Source organism: Heterocephalus glaber, unplaced genomic scaffold (assembly GCF_053883595.1).
Source record: "Heterocephalus glaber isolate CG9 unplaced genomic scaffold, H.glaber_assembly_v1.0 deba00001504, whole genome shotgun sequence".
Lineage (NCBI taxonomy): Eukaryota > Metazoa > Chordata > Mammalia > Rodentia > Bathyergidae > Heterocephalus > Heterocephalus glaber.
The window spans coordinates 58,314,001-58,339,269 of NW_028258324.1; the positions used below are offsets into that span (position 1 = coordinate 58,314,001).

The 25,269-nt window shown below is 39.6% G+C and overlaps 1 long non-coding RNA gene across 1 annotated transcript in view; it reads left to right on the top strand.

Moving 5' to 3' along the window:
• LOC147825364 (uncharacterized) overlaps nucleotides 1-25,269 on the top strand; it is a 119,657-nt gene that overhangs the window by 38,395 nt on the left and 55,993 nt on the right. The window contains exons 2-4 of the long non-coding RNA XR_015440995.1: nucleotides 14,363-14,498; nucleotides 17,405-17,581; nucleotides 18,208-18,259. This is a non-coding gene — a long non-coding RNA (uncharacterized LOC147825364). The remainder of the gene's footprint in view (nucleotides 1-14,362; nucleotides 14,499-17,404; nucleotides 17,582-18,207; nucleotides 18,260-25,269) is intronic.

Here is a 25,269-nt window from a genome sequence, read left to right on the forward strand (position 1 = left end):
GTGGGTAGGTTGCTTAAGGACTCTGCCTCTCAGTCTCATCATCCATAAGATGAGGGGATTAATAGCACCCACACGATAGGGCTTCCTGATGATTAGCTGATTTTATATTTGAAATGTGCTTAGAAGAGACCATGACACTTGGCAAATGTTATAATATTTGCTAACAAAATAAATAAACTATTTCCCAAACAGCATTTCTCATCTTTGCAATAAAATAGTAAGGCAATCCCCAGCCTTCGGTTCAACCAGCATTAAATCCACAATTTCCAGGTCAGTCTTATAAAAAATATTGGCAGATCACACCAGGGTAACTGGACAAATCTAGGTCATTAGGTAGAGTTTGTAAGAGAACCAGTCCTTTTATTATCTAGAAATGTGAAATTTTGATGTTATGTCATTTATACATATACACCAAGGATATTGCATCGAAGATGCTGTGCCACTTCCAGACTTCGCAGGAAAGAGTCTGAGTTCGGCATCTCACTAGCGATGTCTTCAAGGGCACCAGAGCAGGGTGGCAGGAAACATGCCTCTCCCAGACTGCCACCATCCCCTTGTAGAGAAGGAGACAGACTTGGAGAAATGCAATGCCTGGATCAACATCACACACCAGAATCAATCAAGGGCGTGAACCAGGTCCAGTGTGGGAATGTGTGTGAGTGTGTGTGAGTGTGAATGTGTGTGTGGTAGTGAATGGGAGTTGACTTGGAGATCACGTGTAAATTTGTCTACTATTTTCCAGACGTTCATGTAGGTCAGGCTTCATGAAAGGACAACTATAGTTTACATTTTGACTTAAGGCTAACATATCTAGGTATCTGCAAATTAAAAAAAACAAACAAACAACATAATTAAAAGTAGACTCACCTAGTAGGATTATCTGGGGTGACAGAAAAGCATATCCAGAGTTTCACCTCAGGAAGCCTTGGTGACAAGTGTGGCAATGACTCAATCCAAATGCAAAGGCATATATGCAGAATGACAAGCAAACGATGCTGGCCCAAATCTTGGCAATGAGCAGAGCCATGCATAACTGCATGCTCGTCATGCAGCTTCAGCAAATGACCTGGCCCTGCAGGTCCTGGGACCTGGTGACCCTCTGGGTATTACAGAGGTACTCCGTGCACAAGAAGCTGGATCAAGACATGGGCGCAAAATCATTTCCCTGGTGGATCTCAATGAGTGTTAGCAACAAGCACATAGATTTATGCCAGTATTTAAACATTAACAGTGCTGCTATCTGATAATTATGTGTCATTTTGTCTGGAAGAATTAGAGAAGACTTTCTGCTTCAGTGGCTGAAGTGCCACCACTTTGCTGAGGATATCAAGTATAAATAAATTCTATTACTCACAATAAGATGTGGGCTTTGTTTAGCTACAAAGAAGCACAGTGACATCCTCAGTTAAGTCAGAATTTGTTGAAGAGGACACAACAGATAGTATTGTCTCCAAGTTATCATTAACTAGTTTTTTGTTGTTTCTTTTTAACGGGCTCTACATAATAATTGAGTGATTTTGTTTTTTGGAATTCTATAAGACTGTATAGGTAAAGAAATGCATAGCACCATTAGGAACACAGAATATGTGTTTTGTAAAAATTACTGAATCTAAAGATGTTTTATTTTTATTTTGAACTTGGTACCTTCAAATAAGTACTTAAGTTGTCCTGCCTTGTGTGCCTTTTGGTTTGTAAGTTGTCTTCAATCAAACTCATAAGTCAGTCTTACTTGGCAGAAGTCTTAGTTCTATAATATTAATGGTCTAATTGCTGTATGAGTTGGAACACTGATACAGATATCAGACAATCTAAAAGAAGATATTTTGTTGCAAACAATTAGCTAAAGGGTTAAGATTATTTTATGATTAGAAAATGTTAGTGAAAGGCTAAATTATTTCATTACCTGCACAGAAAACATTTCAAACATCTAATCCCAGGACCCTTAAAACTGAATACACATGCCTGCCTTGCAAGCACAAGTTTGATCCCCGGTACCAAAAAAAAAAAAAAATTAAAATAATGAATCAGTACAGTTAAGGAAAATAAAAGGCTCCTATTTATTCTCTTCTCCCAATCCCATTGATTAAAACTAAACATGGTTGAGGGTGTTCATCATTCCAAAATATAAACAAACAGATTAGATAGATGCCTTATAACACCAAATGAAATTATATTGAGCATACTGTCTTGCAACTTTTCTTTCTGTACAGAGGGTATTTGTATGCATTTCTCTCTTTTAGCAGTCCCTACAGAGAAGTCATAGAAATGACTAGAAGAGATGCCCACTTGTATCCAGCTTATATTTTGATATATGATCGCTTCTCCGCCTTTTGGCTAAGATCAAGTGTATTTTGATATATGTAATAAGCTCTTAAGGATTTGTAAAATAGAGGCACCCATCTAAGGGAGTGGGGAAATGAACACAAAGATAATCAGATGGAAATGGATTAGGCTGACAGTGAGGCTTCCTGGGCTAGGTCGAACTAAAAAAAGGAAATCTAAGCCCAGATTTCAAGGCAGCCCTCTTTAACCTATGTGTAAATAAGCAGTGTTTGCAAATGAAAGGAGGGGAAAGAAGAAGGGTTAATTTTTTTTTGTAACTAGCTACTATATATGAATTCTGACCACACGGTACAGTGAATGTTTACACAAATTGTTTTAAAACTATCACATTAAAAGACACATTGCCATTAATTCCCCTCAAAATGCTCCCCCTTGCTTTGAAAAGACTTATCCCATCATTACTGCCAATTTCTGAAGTAGTTCTAGAAGTCCTCTTTCATGAGTGTCTTTTCATTGCTGCCTTGATATTTTCAATTGATTTAAAGTATTTACAGCAATTTCTATCAAATTAAAACATTATTTTGTGTCCTCATCCACTTATTCACCAGATCTGACACCATGGGATTTCTGGTGACCATGAAAGGTAAGCTTTTTGAATCAATTCAGGACATTGAGGCAGCCACAGAGCACAACTAAAGACACTCACAAGAGAGGACTTCTAGAACTGCTTCAGAAAGTAGCAAGAATAATAGGATAAGTGTGTTTGAAGTGAAGAGAAGTATTTTGAGGGGGGGATTAATGGTAATGTGGCCTTATAATAAAATTTTAAATTTAAGCATTCACCATATTATTTGATCACACCTTGTACCAGACACAGGGCGGGGTCCAAGTGCAATTCTCACCACAATTCTAAGAGGCAGGTACTAGTACCCGCAATTTGCAAGTAAATTTTGGGATTAGATGTGATATCTAATAAAAGGTTTGGCTGGGATATGCGCCCTTCTGTGGAAATAGATGGGATTAAGATGAGCAACACACACAAAGCATTTATTTTAATACCTAGCAAGTAAGAATGGCTCAGGGAATATTTCCTCTCTCTTCCCGATATATAAATCTATTTTGAAGTATTCGTGCATCTGAAATTGGACACACATTGTAGGAAGGAAGTTTCTCCTTCATACTTACTATCAAATATGATACTATACTATAGCCATAGTGTTCCAATCTAAGCAAACTTGGAGGGCCAAATTTGGTATAGTGTAAGATGTAAAATGCTTGAATTTTTTAAAAAAAGGAATCTATTGTGATTCTATTTATTGATTGATTGGGAGAATGTGAGGGTCTTTACCCTTCCAACTCACAGCTATGACAGAAGAATCTTGGATATTTAGTCTTCCTGTCATAACAGCCTAATACATAATTAAACTTCCAGTGAGTCAGAAAGATGTGAGTTGAAATTCCCCTGAAATCTACAGTGAGGAAAACACTTCTGTCAGCTCCTGCTAAGCTTCTACTAAACACTCTGCTGATCATAAGGAAATGGGGAAGTTTGCTCTCTGACATGTTGTACAGGTTGGTCAGGTTCTTGTGCACTGATCTGCAGAGCAGCTCTTGACCCACAGCTGTCATAGAGTGATCCACAGTGACACACACGAGCTGCTTCTTCGTGGCTTCAACAGCCCAGAGCTGCGGAGGGAGCCTGGGAACCAGGAGGCTCTCCAGAAATATTTGATGAGTGAATAGATGAATAAATGAGCAAATTCAAAACCAATATGGAGTCTTGAGTGCCGGTCTCACCTCTGCCATGGATGACCGTGTGTCAATGGGCAAGTGCTCAACCCATCTGGCTTTAGTTTTGCCACTTGCGGCATAAGAATTTCCAGCATGGGGCTCTTTTTTTTTTTTTCTTAAATTCTTTTATTGATACCTTTTAGGTATACAACACAATTACATTTCTCATTGGGAATTGTACCTTTACATAATGCATCTTGGTTCTTATTTTTTCCCCATTCCTAGTCCTCCCTTCACCCCCCCCTTCCCTATTTAAAAAGACTTTATTTCCATTTTTTCCATTTCTCAGCATTTTTCCTTTCCCTTCTTTCCTTTCCCCTGACCCTCCCACTACCCCTACCCCTTTGGACCTTTTCTTCCTATTTTACATTATCAATTATTCATTCTAATCATTGGTACATTTTAGGTATACAATATAATGACATTCATCACTGGAAATTTGCACTTTACATAGTCTCTCCTGGTTCTTATTTTTCACCCTTGCCCAGCCCTCCCTTCAACCCCTCCAGTCCTCCCTATTTATAAAGATTTTGTTCCTATTTTTCCATTTTCTCATATTAATCCCATTCCCTTCTATCCTTTCCTCTAGCCCTCCCACTTCCTTCCCCTTTGCCCCTTTTCTTCCTATTTCACATTACCTATTATACATTTAGTCCTTATTTACACTTTCAGTTTCTCACAACAGAAAAACTATTTGGTATTTACACATGTGTGTCCTATTTATTTCACTTAAGAGTATCGCCTCAATGTGCATCCACTTAGCTATAAATGTCTCTAATTTCTCATTTTTTATGGCTGAGTAGTACTCCATTTTATTAAAAAACCACATTTTCTTTATCCAGTCTCCAGTTGATGGGCATTTGGGCTGTTTCCAAGTTTTAGCTATTACAAACTGTGCTGCTATGAACATGGGCTCACATATATCACTGTGGTATGATTCTTTTAATTCTTTGGGGAAGATCCCCAGCAGTGGAATAGCAGGGTCAAATGGGACTTCCAGTCCTAGTTCTTTGAGGTATCTCCATACTGATTTCCACAGTGCTTGCACCAGTCTACACTCCCACCAGCAGTGGAGCAGGGTTCCTCTTTCCCCACAGCCCCGCCAGCATTTGTTATTGGTTGATTTCATGATAGCAGCCATTCTTTCTGGAGTCAAGTGGAATCTCAGCGTTGTTTTCATTTGCATCTCTCAAATGACCAGTGATGTTGAACATTTTTTCATGTATTTATTTGCTATTTCTACTTCTTTGTCTGAAAAATGTCTGTTCATTTCAGATGCCCATTTTCAGATTGGGTCTTTAAATTTGGGAGGTCTGATCTTTTTAAGTTCTTTATAGATTCGAGATAGTAGACCTTTGTCTGAGGAAAAGCAGGTGAAGATTTTTTCCCACATTGTGGGTTGTCTCTTCACACTGCTGGTGGTTTCTCTTGCTGTGCAGAAGCTTTTTAATAAGAAGAGATCCCATTTGTTGATTGTTTGTGCTAGTTCACAGGCAACTGAGGTTTTGTTCATAAAATCTTTTCCTACACCGATGTCTTCAAGGGTTCTACCTAACCTCTGTTCCAACTGGTTCAGAGTTTCTATTTTAATATTTAGATCTTTAATCCATTTTGATTTTAGTTTAGTGCATGGTGAGAGATATAGGTCTAGTTTTAATCTTTGGCAAGTTGAAGCCCAATTTTTCCAGCACCACTTATTGAAGAGGCTATCTTTCCTCCAGTGAGGGTGTTTGGCTCCTTTATCAAAGATGAGATGGCTGAGTGTGTCTGGAGTTGTTTCTGCATCTTCTAATCTGTTCCACTGGTCCTCAAGTCTGTTTCTTTGCCAGTACCATGCTGTTTTTATCACAGTAGCTTTGTAGTAGAGTTGCAGGTTGAGGATTGTGATACCCCCTGCCATGTCTCTGTTATCTAGAATTGCTTTTGCTACTCTGGGTCTCTTCTTGTTCCAAATGAATTTTTGGATTGTTTCCTCGAGGTCTATGAAGTATGCTGCTGGGATCTCAATTGGAATTGCATTAAATCTATATAGCAGTTTTGGAATTATGGCCATTTTCACTATATTAATCCTTCCTACCCAGGAGCAGGGGATGTCTGTCCATTTTCTGATAATCATCTTCAATCTCTCTTTTCAGAGTGCCATAGTTTTCAGAGAAGAGGTCTTTGATTTCTTTCGTTAGGATGATTCCTAGGTATTTCAGTTTTTTGCATGCTATTGTGAAAGGAATTATTTGCCCTATTTCTCTCTCAGTGAGTCTGTCATTTATGTAGAGGAAAGCTATTGATTTTTGTGTGTTGACCTTGTAACCAGCTATTGACTGAATTTGGTTATTAAGTCTAGAAGACTTTTGGTGGAGTTCTTGGGGTCTTCTATATAGAGTATCATGTCATCTGCAAATAATGACAATTTGACTTCTTCATTACCTATCTTTATTCCTTTTATTTCTTTCTCTTGTCTAATTGCCGTGGCTAATATTTCCAGAACAAGAGTGGTGATAGTGGACAACCTTGTCTTGTTCCTGATTTTAGTGTGAAGGATTTCAGTTTTTGACCATTTAGTATGATATTGGCTGTTGGTTTTTCATAGATGGCTTCTAACAGTTTGAGGTAGAGACCATCTATTCCAATTTTTTGTAGGGTTTTTATCATAAATGCATGTTGGATTTTTGTCAAATGCTTTTTCTGTGTCTATGGAGATAACCATATGGTTTTTGTCCTTGACTGTTTTGATATAGTGTATTACATTGATTGATTTGCATGTATTGACGCATCCTTGCATCCCTAGGATGAATCCCACTTGATCAGGGTGTATGATCTTCTTGATGATCTTCTGCATTCTGTTTGCCAGTATCTTATTAAGGATTTTTGCATCTATGTTCATTAGTGAGATTGGCCTATAGTTCTCTTTTTCGGTTAGGTCTTTCTCTGCTTTGGGGATCAAAGTGATGCTTGCTTCCAGGAATGAAATTGGGAGTATTGCTTCCCTTTCAATTTCATTGAAGAGTTTAAACAGTAGTGGCAGCAGTTCCTCTCTAAATGTCTTGTAGAATTCAGCAGTGAAGCCATCGGGGCCCGGACTTTTCTTAGTTGGTAAGTTTTTAATTACATTATCAATTTCATTGGGTGATATTGGGTTGTTTACAATTTTTAGGTCTTTTTCGCTCAACTTTGGTAATTCATATGTATCTAGGAATCTGTCCATTTCTTCTGTGTTGTCCATCGTATTGGCATATAGGCTCTGGAAGTAGGTATTGATGATCCTCTGGATTTCTGCTGGGTCTGTTGTAATTTCACCCTTTTCATTCCTAATTGCATGGATTTGGGACTTTTCTTTCCTTTTTCTGACAAGGTTGGCTAAAGGTTTGTCAATTTTGTTGATTCTTTCCAAGAACCAACTCTTGACTTCATTGATTTTTGTATCGTTCTCTTAGTCTCCATTGCATTGATTTCTCCTCTGATCTTTATAATTTCCTCCCTTGTATGAGCTTTGGGGTTGCCCTGCTCTTCTTTTTCTAGAAGCTTGAGGTTCAGCATCAGGTTGTTTAATTGGGCTCATTCTGTTTTCCTAATATGTGTATTCACTGCTATGAATTTCCCTCGTAAGACTGCTTTCATTGTGTCCCATAGATTCCGATATGTTTTATTGTCATTGTCATTTAATTGAAGGAACTGTCTGATTTCTTCTTTAATTTCCTCTGTGACCCATTGGTTATTCAGAAGTGTGTTGTTCAATTTCCACATGTTTATGAAATTTTTCCAGTTTCTTTTGCTATGGATCTCCAATTTCATCGCACTATGGCCTGATAATATACAGGGGATAACTTCAATTCCTTTGCACTTACTTAAGCATGTTCTGTGTGTGAATATGTGGTCTATTTTGGAGAATGACCCATGTGCAGCTGAGAAGAAGGTGTATTCTGATTTTGTGGGCTGGAAGACTCTGTAAACATCTGTTAAGTTCATTTGTTCAAGACTTTGATTGAGTTCTAGTGTTTCATTACTTATATTTTGTCTAGTTGATCTATCTATTTATGACAGTGGGGTGTTGAGGTCCCCCACTACAATTGTATTAGTGCATATATGACTTTTCATGTCCGTTAGTATTTGTTTTATATAGTTGGATGCACTAGTGTTTGGTGCATAGATATTTATGATTGTCATCTCTTCCTCTTGGATTCTTCCCTTTACAAGGATGTAGTGTCCTTCTTCATCTCTCTTAATCAGTGTTGGTTTGAAATCTACTTGATCTGCCAAGAGGATAGCTACTCCTGCTTTTTTTTTGGGTTCCTGTTGCATGCAGTATTGTTTTCCACCTTTTAACTTTCAGTCTATGAGTTTCCTTTTGAATTAAGTGTGTTTCTTGTATGCAGCATATTGTTGGATTTTGTTTCTTGACCCATTCTGTCAGTCTATTTCTTTTGATTGGTGAATTGAGACCATTAATGTTGATGGTTATAACTGAAACGTATTGACTTGTCATTGCCATGACATTTTCTTTTTGTTGGGTTCTCCCCCTTTCCATTTAATTTCTTGTCATGCCAGATGGGTTCATTCTGCTTTGCTTCCTGGGGTTGTGATCCTCAATGTCTGTTCTTAGGATATTGTGTAAAATTCTTTGGAGTGCTGGTTTGGTATTCACAAAGTTCCTAAGGTGCTCTTTGTCATGAAAGTATCTTATTTCTCCATCCATTTTGAAAGATAGTTTTGCAGGGTCCATCAATCTGGGTTGGAGGCTGTTTTCTTTTAGGGCTTGGAATATGTCACTCCAAGCTCTTCTTGCCTTGAGGGTTTGTGTGGAGAAGTCTGCTGTGATTCTGATGGGCTTTCTTTTGTATGTGATTTGTTTCTTTTCTCTGACTGCTTGGAGAACTTTGTTCTTCTGTTGAGTTTCTGGAATCTTAACAATTATATGCCTATGTGTAGATTTTTTTTTTATCAAGGCTATTTGGAGTCCTATATGCCTCACTTATCTGTATGTCAAGCTCTTTTCCCCTGCTTGGGAAGTTTTCTGCCATTATTTCTGTGAAGAGATTTTTTTATGTCATCTCCACTCTTTCCTGTTTCTCCATTGAGCCCAATCAGTCTTATGGCATTCTTCTTTGCATCATCTAGCAGCTGCTGGATTGATTTCTCATGTTCCCTTATAATTTTGAAGCAATTTTTCTTTTCCTGGTCACTAATTGCAATCTTATATTCCATATCTGAAATTCTGTCCTCACATTGGCTCATTCTGCTGTGTAGACTTTCAATGGAGTTTTTCATGTCCTGGAAATCTATTTGCATCTCTTTTATGGATTCCATTTGTTTCTTTTGTTGGGATTCCATCATGTTCCTCAGCTCCTCTCTAGATTTATTAATCATGTCTTGCACTAGGGGCACAATTTGTCCTGTTATCTGAGAAATTATTTCTGATTTCATTTTTTCCAGGTCCCCTTTTGTTGCCAGTTCAGTGGGTCCAGGTGGTTGAGTATCAGAGTGTTCCATCTCATTTCCCTTTGGGTTGCTGTAGGTGATCTGAAAGTCTGGTTTGGAGACTTATTTACTTGTTTTCTCATTTCGACTGGGGCAGGGGGCTGTTAGCGCCTGCCCAGATTACCTCCTCTGAGCTGAGTGAGGTGGGACAGGGGCCAGGAGCAGCAGTAGGGATGGTGACCCAAAAGCCCTTTCCTGTGGGCTGGGAGCAGCTGGAGGGTTGGTGGCCGGGAAGCCCCTTCCTCTGGACCAGGAGCAGTGGGATGGCAGCTCAGAAGCCCCTGCCTCTGGGCTGGGAGCAGCAGGACTCAGTAACTTGGTCTGGTGGTCTGGTGTCCTCTGCATCTTTGTAGTGTGGAACTAGGTGGCTGCCTGTCTGCAGCGGGGTGATTCGGTGTCTTCCGCACTACTCAGGACCTTGGTAGGGCATGCACAGACCTGCCTGTCTGCAGCGGGCTGATTCGGCGTGCTCTGTGTGACTCAGGACCTCGGTAGGGCATCTGCTTATTAAATATTTTGATATAGCAGCAGTTTAACTTAAACTTAATTTCTTATATTTCTTTTTTATTTTTTTTGGTACTGGGGATTGAACTCGGGTCCTTGTGCTTGTGCAGCAGGTGGAGAAACCACTGAGCTAAATCCTTGACCCTCTTATATTTCTTTTTTCATTATTTTAATTAAAATTTTATGTAAGTGGCTTAATTTTTGTGTGATTCTGAGTTTCACATCATGCTTTCATCATGCCAAAACTATATTATTAATATTCCCCATGATAAACAGTATAATAGTATTCCCTGCATTTAAATGTGTAGCCCATCTAGAATTTGTTTTGATTTAAAGAGTGCAAAAGAAATCAAGCTTCATATACCAGCAAATAACTAGAACTACATCTCAGTGTCATCCATTGATTAGTCCATCTTTACCCTGCTGATTTGAAAGACTACCTTTACTACATGTTAAATTCTCATGTGTATTTTATTCTATTTCTAAATTTTCTGTTAAGTGCTGGTACGAATTCTGGCAGATCTCAAATTTCTTCATCTTCTGCACCATTCTTTCCCATAACATTCCTGGTTGTGTAGGCATGGTCATTTTTTCAGATAACAACTATATCTCAAAAAGAACATGATCAGATCAAAGCAATATCATCTAACCACCAAAACCACTATTCTCCACTTAAGTTTCGCTTTCCTTCCAGTTAAGCAAAAAGAGAATCCCATTCCTATGTAGAACCTCTGCCTCACCACCGGCAGTCCTGATCTACATCCCCTTCTGCTTTTGGAGTTATATTTCTTTATCTTTTGGAGGGGATTGTTTTTATTTTTTAAATTAGTTCATGTTTGCAATGCTTAATGGTTACGTTCATTGTGGAGAGTTGGTACTTATACTAAACAAGTCTTAATTCTTTTTTATTATCTGATTCTCTGCCTCTTCCATTCTTCCACACCACCCCTCATCTCTTGGTCTCCTCCTTCACAAAAGTTCTATGCCCCTGTTTCCTATTATCTATATTTTATATTGCTCTTTAATTTATGTATATGTCAGATTTCTCATATAAAAGAAACCATGCAGTGTTTAAGCTTGTGTGTCTGCTTTATTTCTCTTAGACTTCTGGTCTCAAGGTACATCCATTTTCCTACAGATGAATCAAATTTATCTTCTTTATGGAAGAATACTGTTCTATTGTATATGGATACTACACTTTCTTTCCCTTATTTTGCTCTTTATTTATACTTTCGTTTTCTCTTATGGAAGAAATCATACAGTATTTAAGCTTGCATGTCTAACTTATTTCACTTAGCATTATGTTTTCAAGATACATCCCATTTTTCTACAAATGGTTTAAATTCATCCTTCTTTATGGCAGAGTAGTACTCCATTGTGCATAAACACCACATTTTTTGTCCATTCATCTGTTGATGGACATACAGCACAGGCTGCTTCTAAGATGTGGCTATTAGGAATTGTGCTGCTTTAAACATGAGTATGAGTGTGTCACTGTAACACGGTGTCTTTAATTCATTGGGGAAGACACCTAGAAAGGGAATAGCTGGGTCAAATGGAATTTCTCTTTTTAGTTTTTTGCAGAATCTCCATACTGATTCCCATCATGGTTGTACTAGTTTACATTTCCACCACAGCCTTTTCAGCATTTGTTATTATCTGATTTCTTGATGTTTACAGATCTTTCTGCAGTAAGATGAAATCTCAGTATTGTTTTAGTTTGCATTTCTCTAATGGCCAGCAACATTGCACATTTTGTCATGTACTTGTGGGCCATCTGTATTTCTTCTTCTGTGAAGTGTCTGTTCATTTCATCTTTCCACCCCCATTCATCATGAGGGACTTGAACTATGGTTCATTTCATTAAGGAACTAAATCCACCTCAATATCACTCACCTTACCTCACCCCCAAAGGCAGCCTTCTAGGCTCTATTTCCCACTCTTTTTGACCCCATTTTACTTCTCCAGCAGAAATCCTGAGTTGTCTCCATTTTCCCTGACTCCATCCTCTCCTCGGCCACCCACTAGATTACTCTCTCCACCACTCCCCGAAGCAGCTTTGAGAGGGAAGCTTTTTCTATCTATAGAGGTTGCACTAGAAGGCACCCAAGGACCCTCTCAATACTGCAAGTCTCCACCAATTTGATAATTCCAAGAAATTAAATAGTCCAAATTTCCCACAGCTAAAGACATTTGAGAGCTCTGAAACAGTGATCCCAGGTAAAGTCTCAACTCCATTCACGTACTTCAAGCTTGACCCCACTAATTGTGTCTTCTTTCACTGAATAAATCTTTCAGACTGGCTTCTGCTGGGACTTAACTTTTCTAAAATATTGTATTTTACGGAGGCACCATAAAATAGAGGGTGTTATAATCCAAAACTACTGGGTATTTGCCCTAAGAAATCAGGTGACAAAGAGGAGCAGCCAACAGGTTTGCAAGACATTACTTGTCTCTGCAAGTTATTGCTTTCAAATAAGCTAAATCAAATAGTGTGATGCTCTATTGAGGAAGTTTTGTCCAAAGTTGTTACTATTGACCTGCAAAGCTGGATTTTTTTTTTTTTAATGCCTCCAAAACCTTGAAACATTCATGGAGGAAAGAGAGAGAGAGAGAGAGAGAGAGAGGGAGAGAGAGAGGGAAAGTAATAACGATGGTAAGCCTTGCTTGTTATTATCTTCATTTGAAAGAAATGGTATTGTTTGCCAAAGGTCCAAGGCTGTGGAGCTAAACCACAATTCTAGATAGCTCAGGGAGGCTTACCAGAAAGCAAAGTGTATACTTCTTTGTTCCAGGGTTTTATGGAAGGGAATCATTTCACAGCTTGTATGGATTCTGCAAAGGCCTCAAGCTAGGAAGTGTAAGGTGACCTGCAGGAAATGTACAGGGGTCACTAGGATGCTATGAGATGTCTCTTCAGGCCAGTGGATTACACTTATGAGCTCTTACAATGTGGCTGCCACTCTGACCTTCTTGTAGCTCAAGTCCTTGAGCTGAGAAAGAGAGGCTGAAGTCCCGCTCCTGTGGCAGGCACTATGTCATGCATTCATCAAGTCCAAATTCAAGGAGAAAAAAACCTCACCCAATTCTCAGAAAAGTTGTTATACATTTGAGTGTATCAAAGCCATGTTTTATACAACACGATCTTCTCTTAGGAAATGCACAGCGATTTAGTCACTGTCCGTCAGCCTGGAAAATCCGTCAAACTGGCTTCATAGAATTTCTGGAAGCTCATTCAGAGCTTTGAGATGGCATTGCCTTCAGCATATACCACAGGCTATGGTTTTTAGGCACAGTCAAGATTATTAAAAAAATCCTCTTCAAAACGCCTGTAAGCAGAGACCACATGCTTGACACTGCAAGAAAGACACAAAGTCACCTGAAACCAGGGAAGCTGACCTTCCAGATTTGCCCGGTGATTTTTCATTTCAGGAAAACCCAAGCTAATTTGGACATTACCTAAATGTCTCCTCCAAAAGAAGCCCAGTTTGTTGCTTCTCCAGAGTCAGTATAAGATCTTTCTGGCCACTTGTCTCCTTTCTCTTTCACGTTTTACCTCCCAACTTGAGTTCTGTGGTTCATAACATAGAGATAACATTACTGTCCTTTGTACTTGAAAAGGGTAAGGAGAGGAGTGAATTAAAATAATTTATGTGAAAGTACTTTAAAGAATTTTAAAGCGCCACGCAAATATTATCACCTAGGGTTCAGATTTAAATCTAAAACAGTTTTGTTTTTAACTTGCATTTGCTGAAGATGAGACAAAGGGAAGAGGCATGGAGAAAAATGACCCAGAAAATTCTAGTCTTCCTCAAAATATGACTTTGTGTGGAAAGGAGAATATGATATATGAAATGCAAAGAGAGTTTTGAATATGACTTTGGAAATTACTCTTACTCCTTTTTAGGCAAATGCAGGTGTGATAACTATATACACAAAGTTAGTAAACTTCTCAGGATCTAATTATAAAGACTAAAACACATGGGTTGGTTCTAAGTATTTTCTAAGAGATTTTAAGTTTAAAAAAAATCCCCAAATGCCATCGGTGAGAAGTACTGCTTGAATCCTTTCCACTATTCTAACATTGCTGTTTGTTTCAAATGTGTGGGCAAAATGAGAAGTTATTTGGTGAAGAAACCCTCAGTAGATTATCACCAGACGAACTGATTTGCTGATTAACCACTTCCACTTGATATTTAGAGTATTTTTTTATCCTGGTTTTTGAGTACAAATTATAGTTACAAAATGAAAAAAAAAATTCAGGCCCAGGAGGACTTTCAGAAATAATCCAGTCCATCTTCTTATTTTATAGAATAAAACGTGACCACTCAGAGATCTTAAACAGTTTGATCCCAGACACACAGCTAAGCGTGGGGGAGAGAAACGAAGACTCACCTCTTCCGGCTGCAGCCCATGGCTTGATCTACCCCATGCTACCTTAGCCCAGGGTAAGAAATATTTAATCAAGGGCTAATGACGAAAGACAATGAAGACATATTGTATTTCTTCTTCAGATTTCTTCCTATATCACTGCAGCACCTAGGAACTCAGATAATTATACTGTAAGGAGACAAGTGACGGGAGAGCAAAACACCCCCTCTAATTCCTAGCCCTCCATCAAGCGCAGAGGATGTGGCAAATTGGTACCTGTAGGCTTCTGGAGGCAGGCAGGAGAAGTTCATTGCACCTGCAAAGAAGCCTCCTTGGCAGCTGCCTTTGTAGAATGTAAATCTAAGATCAGGTCGATGCTGGGGATGGCAGTTTGGAGAGAAGGAGCTTAGCCTCAGGTCTTAGTCTCAAAGTATTTTTTCCCTGATTCCTATCAAATTCGCTTGAGCCACAAACAACTCCCCCAGCTAGGAGCAGAGCCGGATGGGAAGTAGTGAGGTTGATCCTCTGTTACTTAAACTCTTTAGATTTTCTATTATCTAGTTCAGCTTCTCTCTCCATAATGAAGATCAAATTATATCCAGGATTCTGGTTTGCTGAGAAGAGAATGAGAACGCGAGAGATCATAGGGACATATCATTTTACAGAAGACAATACCGGCAATTTCTGAATGAATCTGGCACTAAGCCAGGTAATTATGTGGATCAGCAATCAGGGGTTCTTTGGTCATGGGCTGCGCTACTGGGGCTATAGAAAGAAGGGGCGAAGCTATGTTACCATCCACTCTCCGGGTAGTAAAGATCATAGCTTTGTGCTGCTCTCTCTAGTACAGTCCATTCAGTCACAGTATTTTCCTAAAATCTCAACATGCTATTAGGCAAAGAGGAAAAACCCCACTATATTCAGAAATATGTTAATTTTCACATACAACCATTAGAAGGAAATCTGCCTCGCCCAAATAAGAAACAATTAAAACATTTGCTGTGTTAAAAAGTTTGGAAATTTTTGTTTATAAGGTAAAAAGTGTGATTTTTTTAATCATAAAGAAATTTGGTACCAATTATGAGAAAAAAAATCTGTGAAGTAACTAATTCAAACCAGATGCCTGGAGAAATTGAGTTCACTCTTCTTTTCTGAACAGAGTTTCAGCAGAAGAAGTATCTGGGTTGCCTTCTGCAGGGCAGAAGTGTGGCCAATGAATAGAAAAGAAAGGCGGGTTCTGGTTCCACCTTAGGAAGAATTTCCTAATTATTCACACTGTCTAAACTCATGACAGGCTGAGTTGAAGAAATTCCTGGCTTCCAGGTCTGTAAAGAGAAGAGGTGGAAGCTGAGATGGCCCAATGTTCTACATGACCCCTCAATGCCATTGTAGAATTTTCAGAAATCCTTTGCTTTATCGCTAGGAAACATTTCTCTCTATCTGTGGCTTTTGTAATTTAAAAATTATGGATTCTTAGAAATGCATATTCAACATCTATCCAAATACAATAAGGGGAAAAAAAAATGAATCCAAAAACTGTGGCTTTAGAAAAGGAGGTTTGTATTTCAAAAAAAAAAAAAAAAGTGTCATCTATGCATCCATTCTTTCAAGGGAACATTCTAAAATGATTCAAAGTTGTGAATAACTACTGAGCATTCAGCCGTGATCACCGGCTCTGGTGGGTGATGGCCTTGAGGTGCCACCCTGCACCTGAAAGCCATCATAATCACACTCTCCTGAAATGGAAATAGTTGATGTAGGCAACCAACTCCTTTGCCATGTTTCCGCAAAGCAGTGTAAATGTTACTAGGTCACAACGGAACAGACAAAGAGAATTTGACAAGCAATCTGTTTATTCTTCAGATTATAAAACTGCTTTCAGGGCCACATTAAAGTAATATGCACTCGGTCAAGAGAAAGGAGGCATCACTTGGTAACAGACAGAATGAGGGCTTTCAGACAATTGGGGGAAGGATGGCAAGGTGCCCCCTTCTGCCCCACAGGTGGTGACTGAAAGTAGTGCTGTTTCAAAGAACGCACTGTGAATACAAAGCACAAAATTGGCATAGAGGAAAAAAAATTAATCCAGGCCAAAGATGGGGAAGTGGCCTTCCACATTTTTAATTCACATAATGTATAACTGGGAGCAAAACAACCAACACCAAACTTTCTGATTATTGCAATATCATAGACTGTTGTAAAGATGTCCCATATTAAATTGCATTTCCCCAAAGAAATTTTTAAAGTATATGAAATACATCCTTGACCTTGAATTTAGAGATTTAGCTAGCCTTTAAACTTTTGTGAACTATTAGCAATAATTGCCATCTCAGTTGTACTTTGTCTGTTTGTCTGCCTTTGTCTTTCTGTCTCTCTTCCATACCTCTCATCAAATGCTGCTCCTTCTGCCTGGAAAATTGTCTTCTTTTAATTTATCAACATGAATTCCATCTTATTCTTCACATTGTAGCTAAAATGCCACTTTTTCTTCAGAGAGGCTTCCTTTTCTTTTATTAGTACCTGTTTTGTAATACAGAATAGTGATACTCATTTTGGGGAATTGGTGCATGCAGCTAATGTATCTTGGTCATTTTCAGTTCCTTTAACCCTCTCTTTTTCTCTCCCCTCCTCCAGTCCCCTCCCTCGTTTCCAAGAGTCTACCTTCTAGTTCCCTATCAACTCTATTTTATCATTCACTTATTTGTATCTTAGAGTTATTTGGTGACCAATTTGTTCTTTCCCTCAGTCTGTCTCTTTTCTTCACTGGACTTGCCCATTTTCTAATGATTGTGTGTGTGTGTGTGTGTGTGTTTCCGGTACCAGGGATCAAACTCAAGACCTTGCACTTGTGAGGCAGGCACAGCACCACTGAGCTAAATCCCTGGCACCTGATGTTTTAATCCATGAGTTTGCTACCGTCTCCCTCCACTAAGCTCCTCAGAACCGGACACCTCATCCTTTGTGTTTCTCTCATGTTCTCCAGTGTTCAGCATGGTACCTGAAGAAATGCACTTCTATAAATAAAAAGATGTCAGAGTGTAATCAAATCAGCAACAAGCAAGAAGAGTCCTCAGCACCAGGATCCAATGTTGGTGTTACCCACCACTGCCTTTTATGTCCCAGCAAGAGGGTGCTCTGGGGCCTGATGTTCCACTGCAAGGTAAAATGGCAAGCACTGCTAATGGCAGACCATTTCTAAAGGTCCAAACAGCCTGTAATTTTTCAATCCTCCACTACCCACATCCACCCATTTAACCCAGGCTGTTCTACCACAGCCTCCTGTCCTGATGAGATAGTAGTGTTGAGAGTTGCTAAAAGAACATGCTGACTTCAAAGGCTCAGATTATCAGAATCACCCCCAAAGAGCTCCATTTGTGGAGGGTCTCCCTATGTCAACCAGCAAAGACAGGGCAGGAAATGTGGACGCTTCAGGTAACCCCTGTGTTCACACTCATGGTACAGAAAGACATCCTGGCCTTTGAGGAGGATGTCAAGGGAGGCTATTACTAAGCAAGACAAGACTGGAGAGCTTGGTTGGATCCTTCCATTTGGCATTAGCAGGAGATTAGAGTAGAAGATGTCCCAGATACCAGCTAACCTAAACTAATTTCAGTTTCCTTAATCAAGTGAAAGATCAGATTCAAAGAGTAAGGTTACATTTGGGGAAAGATGTGTCTTAAAGTTTTAATTATTCAATAACAATAATAAAATACATTTTTATTGTCTAGTATGCATTAGTAGTATCGCATGCTTTTCACTAACAGTGGCACCATGTATCTATTTTAGATGAAGAAACTGAGACCTAGACAAGCCAGGCAGCTTACCCAGGATCACACAGGTAGGGGTGTGTCTGGAATTTAAATACGGAACTGGCTGGCTGTAAGCAGCCACACAAACCTCTAGCTGCAGACTAAAACATCAGGACAAGCTACATAACTTTCAGGGCCCAATGTAAAATGACAATGTACACTGCCTTGTTCAAAATGTATGAAGAATCTGAAGACAACAACAGTAAAGCACTAAGCAAAGCATGAGGCCTTTCTGGGTGTAAGACTGTGCTGCACAAGTCACAGTCCCATGCAGCTGGCCCTGCAAGTCACAGAAGGTTAGATTCAACACACAGAGTGATGAAGGGATCTCACCTCTTAGATGGTTGGACCTTTGGCCAATGGTGACGAGGAGGCAGGGCACAGGACAGTGGCATGGGCAAAAACAGGGACAAGGGACACAGAAGTGAAGTAGGTCACCACAACTGTACCTTCCAGGAGCGTGAACCCCCTGGGATTGGCATGGATGAGAGGGAATCCAACACCCTGGGAGCAGTCCTGGCCTGGCTGGAATCTCACCTCATGCCCATCCCATCCACACCCTCATTTATCCCTATGGCAGGTGTCCTGGGGAAACACAAGAGGCAACTATGACATAAATATACAAATATTTAAACAAAACGAAGAGAGAAAATTCCCATGAGAAACCAAATAAGAAACATTCACTGGTAAAAACTCAAGTTACATGTAAGCAGAACCAATGAAACAGGGCTTTCCCAGTCTGGTTTCGACTACTGTCATAGCCACGACAGAGGGACGATCAAAAGGGAAGAAGCTGTAGTCAGGATGGCCGAGCAGTCTAAGGGAAGAAGTTGTCTCAGGAACAAATGAAAGTAACTGATGAGATGCTAATACTGACTGACAAGTCTGTGGCCTTGGAGAATGCAATTTTGGGGGGAAAACCCTTGAAGAACAAAATCACAGTGGAAAAAAAATCACTCATAATTCTATGATTTAGTGATAACCATTGCTAAGTTAACCTTTTGGTACCTGTGCTTTCGGATTATTATTATACACCAACATGCATAGGTAAATAATTATTTGCAAGTATGATTTTAACCATAAGAATATATTATGATTTTTCTCCTTGTTGAATATTATTCTATGTGATATTTTAATAGTTGCATAGTCGCTCATTGAAAGTCTACAAATTTCTCATTTTTTATTATCTGTAATAAACACTAATACGAACATCTTTTGCAAATAAATACACCTTCACCAACATATTATGTATATTTGCTGTTTCTCAGAAAGCATTCATCTGCTGTGACATTTGCTCAGTTTTTGCTCTTAGGAAAAGCCAAGGAAAGTGTTACAACAACCACATACATAACACCGGGACAGATGAAGTTCTTCATGTTTCTAACACTCCTATAGCACTTCACCTGCACATCTTGCACGGAACTTAACATCTCCCTTCTTATTATTTATTCTGTAACTGGATATTCCTTGAGGGAGCAGACATGTGGGACTCCTCCCCATGTGCCCCAGGGCCTTGTTCGCATGAGGCTCTCCATAAATGTTTAGGCAATAGCTGAACAAGTTCTTCTGGTCGTGGAGCCCCAGTGCCCTGCCAACTTTCCTCCATAATTGATGTGACATTTCCTTCACAGCTGAGGGATTGAAGCTTGGGGATGTATCCTCAGGGGGTCAATTAGTTGCTTTGATGTATCTACCATCAGGTGATCAGAGGTAGATGTTTTGAGAAATTTAGCAGGAAAAATGGTTTAGGATTTCCTAGGTAGGTATAGAAGAATGAAGCACTCAAGGCTTACACAGTCTGCACTGTGTAGAAAGGACTTAATGCTTTATACTCAAAATTAATTATGATTTTTATATGCAGAAAAGCATTGCTATCACATAAGCATTCCTAGACTTACCTTTCGAGGATGATCAATGTCAGATGAAAGGGGAAAACTATCTCAAGTGCAAATAGCATACTGCCTTTGCTTAATAGGATGAAGCTCTAGTTGTAAACATTTGTGTGGCTTATTCTACTCCTCTCAAAAGATCGCTTTGGGTTTTTTCCTACTTCAGCCTTGAAGTACTCTCAGTTGCTTTTGACTGTTGAAAGTGTTCAATCACATTCTATTTTTTAGGAGTAATAATAAATCCTTTTGATAACTTTATGAGTATTTAGTATTAATCAATTCGGTATAATCTCCTTCCCCTATATTGCCCCTCATTAGGTGCTACACAATGTGCATCCTACTGTGTGCCAAGCTTACGTCAGGAGCCAGAGAGCAAATGTGAAAGAAGCAAACCCCCTACTTCTCTCATGAAACTTAGGCAGGGATGGGAGAGACAGTCAGTGGGCCAGTTCCAGGTGGGACAGCCCTGCCCTACCTGATCCTAATAACCTCCTTCAGCTCCTTCTGGGTGATAGAGCGAGCTCACTCGGTCTTTTGAAAATCATGTATTAAAGCTAGGCAAATTTGCATCATTGGTTGAAAAAAAAAAAACCAAGAAATATCACTCAGTAAAATGAAGACAATTGGGTAAACAAGTCAGATGTCTGCACATACATACTTCTCTATTTAATGCATCTCAGGAAAATGTAGAGCAAGCTACAACTCCCAACCACAGCAAACCCAAACCTGCAGGCTCCCAGCCTTTCCTTCTTAACAAGCAAAATGATGGTTCAGCACAGGGGCCAAAGGCTTCTAGGGCTCCAAGTGGAGGAGGGTCAAATGACTCAAGTCCACATCCCTGGGTCACCAGTACTTCACTTTCCTTAACCCTCAACTCCCTTTTCTCCCCAAACCTGCACAATAAAGAGGCATCAAAGGGTAAGGAAAAGAGTGAGGCAAGGTCTAGCTTTGAGTTTTGGCTCAACCAATTTATTAGTCTCGGGGCTCTGATAAGTCGCTTCACCTCTGCGTATTCACAAATGGGGAGAGCCTGACACACCGTTTGAAGTAATAGTAACAACATGACTGCGATCGTGAGCACTTAAGAGCAAGTGGTTTGTGGCCAGACTGCCTGCGGTCAAATTTCTTTTACCTTTACAACCTCTGTGACCTTGGGCAGGTCATTTCAGTTCTCTGGGCTTCAATTCCATCAGCTCTAAAATAAGGAATAAAAATAGTACCTATCTCATAGAGTCATTAGGGTTAGACACATTAGTATATATAAAGTGCTTAGAACAATGTTAACTCTTATTACAGTGATTAAATAGTTGCTGCTAGTATAAATCATAACAGTGCTGCTGGGGTGATAGTGATGAGTCTGTGCCCAATCACAGCCCCAGATCCTGTCTGTTTATATTTAATAGCCTCTGGCTAATCTGTTAGGATTTGAAGAACAGAAATTCCTTGCAACTTAGTAATGATAGCAACATTTATGGAGCACTTACCATGTGTCAGTCACAATCCTAAGAACATGTAAAAGCACTGGCTGACTTAATTCTCACAATAATGAGAATAGGACTAGGAGGTAGGTCCTATTATTACCTCAACTTTACAGGGAAGGCAACTGAGTTGCAGGACAGCCAGTGGCTTGTTCAAGAGTACGTAGCTAACAAGAAGCTTGGCTTCAGGCCCACATATTAACTCTCAGCTGATAACACCAACTCACCCATGCTCACTGCAGAATTCTGCAGGAGCTGACTTCCTTCTGTGAATAGCCAGCCGCTACTGAGTATTATTTGAGCTTGCAAACACCAGCTGTACTGTGCAACTGCAAATTGCTATTTCAAAAATCACTCATGAAACGACTAGAGGTTTTGCGACTGAAGATCATGGTATTTTGGGAATTTAACAGAGCTTTTCTCTCTGGCCCCTGTGTTGGGATAAGAGGGAGTGCTCCTGTTTGCATTAGCCAAAGACGGATTGTGAACTATTATCTTACCTTGTTATCTGAGCTGCTGGTGCACAAGGAAGTTTCCTTTGCTAATGGTTGAACTGCTCTTCAGATAAAGGCCTCCCCAGGATCACCTCGGCACTAATTAATCAGCTGTTAAAACAGTGGTTGATAAAGACAGGCTTACTTAAAGTTCGAATTGCCTGCAATCAGAGATAACCAGCTAGTCCCTTTTGGCAGTGAGATATGAAAACAAGAGAATGATCAGTTATCAAAGTGAATATGGCACTCAAATGAAAAATGTAGTTCAAAAAAATAGAGCAACATTCAAATTGGAAAAAAATAAACATACGATTATTTCTTTGAACTCATGTCAGCAAAGTGAAAATGGCAAAACACATGCACACTGATGTGCACACATGTGTACATGCGTAGGCACATAAACATTAAGGCATGATCCATGCTGACACTGTGGTGTGTGGGGAGCAGGACTGAGCAGGTTTGTGAGTGTGGTCACATACGAGTGCATGACAGGGAACCTCCACTTCCCTTTGATGGGTTCTTGCTTGGCCAACGATACATGTATGACCCTGTGTCTCATGCATGGTACCAAGTGTTCTGACACTGAGCTACAACCCCCAGCCCAACACTATTTTTAAAATTAAATTGAAAAGTTGATTTTCTCAAAGGCAAAGGATATGATTTTTTTAAAGAATTTTGAAAAGAAATCATCTGAAAAAATGAGCATATGATAGATGAGTGGGAATTGACCTCCCTGAGAAAAATGACATGAAGAAAACAAAGCGTGTAAATTGGCTCACAGCTTTCCAATGGATTTAGGAGTGAAAGGATGCAGTTGGCCCAGATGTGGAGGTGGGATTGTTCTTGCTGGGCATGAGATTTTGGGGAGGTTCAGACAGGTAGAGTTATGGAGTGCGATGCCATCTTCTATGCCCTGCTCCTACCAAAACAAAAACAAAACCAAAAAATGTATCTCTGAAGTTTAGCTTCCAGGGTGTGAGAAATTTAAATTTTTCTATATGGATCCAAATCTGACCTACAAGCAAAAATATATATACATAACATGGAAAAGAAATAGAGAAGGGACCAAGAGAGGAAGGGAAGAGAGAGGGAGAGAAGGAGAAAAACATAAAAGAATCAAGATGTGTTATGCACATGTACCAACTCTCCACAATCAATGTAAACATTTATGTACCACAAATACATACTACTAAAATAATAAAAATAAATAAATTCTACTGAAAAAGAAAAAATTGTAGATTACCAATTTCCTGAAGGGATTATTAAAATATGACATATTTGAATTTTGAGAAAAAGAAAAGAAATGTTAACATGAACATAAACTTCCCTAAGTGAAACTAATTGTTAACACCATTCCATATATTGTCACTCGGAATTTGCTTGGTTTCATACATTTAGGATTTGGACTCTGTCAGCCTAATTATGCAATAATAATCTCATAAAAGCTAATAATCAATGTAACCTTCAGTAAATAATCTCTCGGAACCTCAGTTTCCTCGTCTGTAAAATGAGTGAGCCGACTGGGGAGGTTACCAAACTATATTACTTTGAGCATCTTTTTGATTAGTAACATCCTATAATTCTAGATTTTGCCATGTATCATTTGTATCCAAATGTTTTAATTTTATTCTTAATTCCAAGCCACATATCCAGGAGCACCCCAAAAGCACATAAAAGCTTAGGTTCTAAGAAACAATATTAGCTAAAAACAAAGAAACATAAAAACCAACTACAAAAGTGCAAGGATTACACAAACCCTCTCGGCAATGTTGATCTTTTAAAACCTGGTGGTAATTTGTAATAATTAAGAACATTTTGACAAAATTCCCCCTACGCACATATTTACATGGTGCTGGTGCAATGGGAATGAGGTATCACTGGATTTCCACGTCAGTGACCCCATTTTGCATGCTTGCCATTGCCTTCTGCGTTCTGGATGCCTTTATCCTCTTCCACTTGATATGTATGTAATAGTAGCGCCACAATACCCCAGTGCTCTACACAGTAGGATTGAAATCAGTCATTACTGCTGCTTTAGAATGTGACAGTTCAGGAAGTGGTTTGATGAAGGCATGGGTTTCAAGTGGGAGCAGCTGCTGAGGTGGGTTTGTGTCCAGGGTCTGAGAATCAGAGCACCCCAAGGCCCTGGGCAAGCTTGGGCATCCCGTTCTGCATGGTCTCCGTGAGTCACACGCCTCCTCACATGAAATGCAAGTAATAATAACCCAGCCTCTGCCACCGCTGCCAGCTGTGGTTCAGACAGGATTCACCTGAGCTAAACAGCCAAAGGGGCTCAGAAAACTAGTGTGTGCATTCAGGGAACTGTTATTATTCTACCTGATGATTTCTTTGCAACCTAAGAAAAAAACAATCCCAGCAAGGAATAATGAGTTGCCAAGAAAGTAGCTTTTGAGAAAAATTTGCGATTAATTGTCCAAGACTGCTTAGAGAGAACCTGCAAAGTAGGGTTACTCTGCATAACAAAAATTAAGACACAATGAGCCTTTACCATAGACCAGGTATTATACTACAAGTTTACATATGTGTTTGCTGTATCTTTCACAAAAATCCTATTTAGGAGGAAGGCACTGACTCTATTTTATAGATGAGGAAATGGGGCAAAGAGGTTAGGTCGCCTAAGGTCACATAGCTAAGAAGCTGCAGCCCAGATTTAAACGTAAGTGAGCTGGCTCCGGAGCCTGGTCTTTGAACAACTACTCTAAAAATAAAACAAAATGCAACAATTTGCCCCAAATCCCATGGCCTGTCAGTGACAGGTGGAGCAGTCAAAAGCAGATCTTTCTTAGGCAGAGACCCTCAGGTTACGGGCGCTCCTGCCTCAGCACTGTTTCTTGTCTGCAGTTTCTGTTAACTGGATGAGCAGGTGAAAGGAGGCTGACAAGACTGTTAGACCCTCTCCATGAGCCTGAGAAGGAGAAAAAGTGTAAGTCAGGAGACAGGAGTTTTCCCTCACCACTCCCCAGCCAGTGTCCTTCCAACCCCAAAGCCCTGCCTGGCACACAGTAGGTGGTTCATTAATGTTAGTCCCTCCCCCCTCTCTTGCCTTTACTCTCTCCTGTTTCTGTTCTTTTTCCTCCTCTTTCTCCCTGCTGTGGGCACGAGGGCTGGACTCTCACAAGTAGATGCTTTCAGACTTTTATATGATCACTTTTGTGAT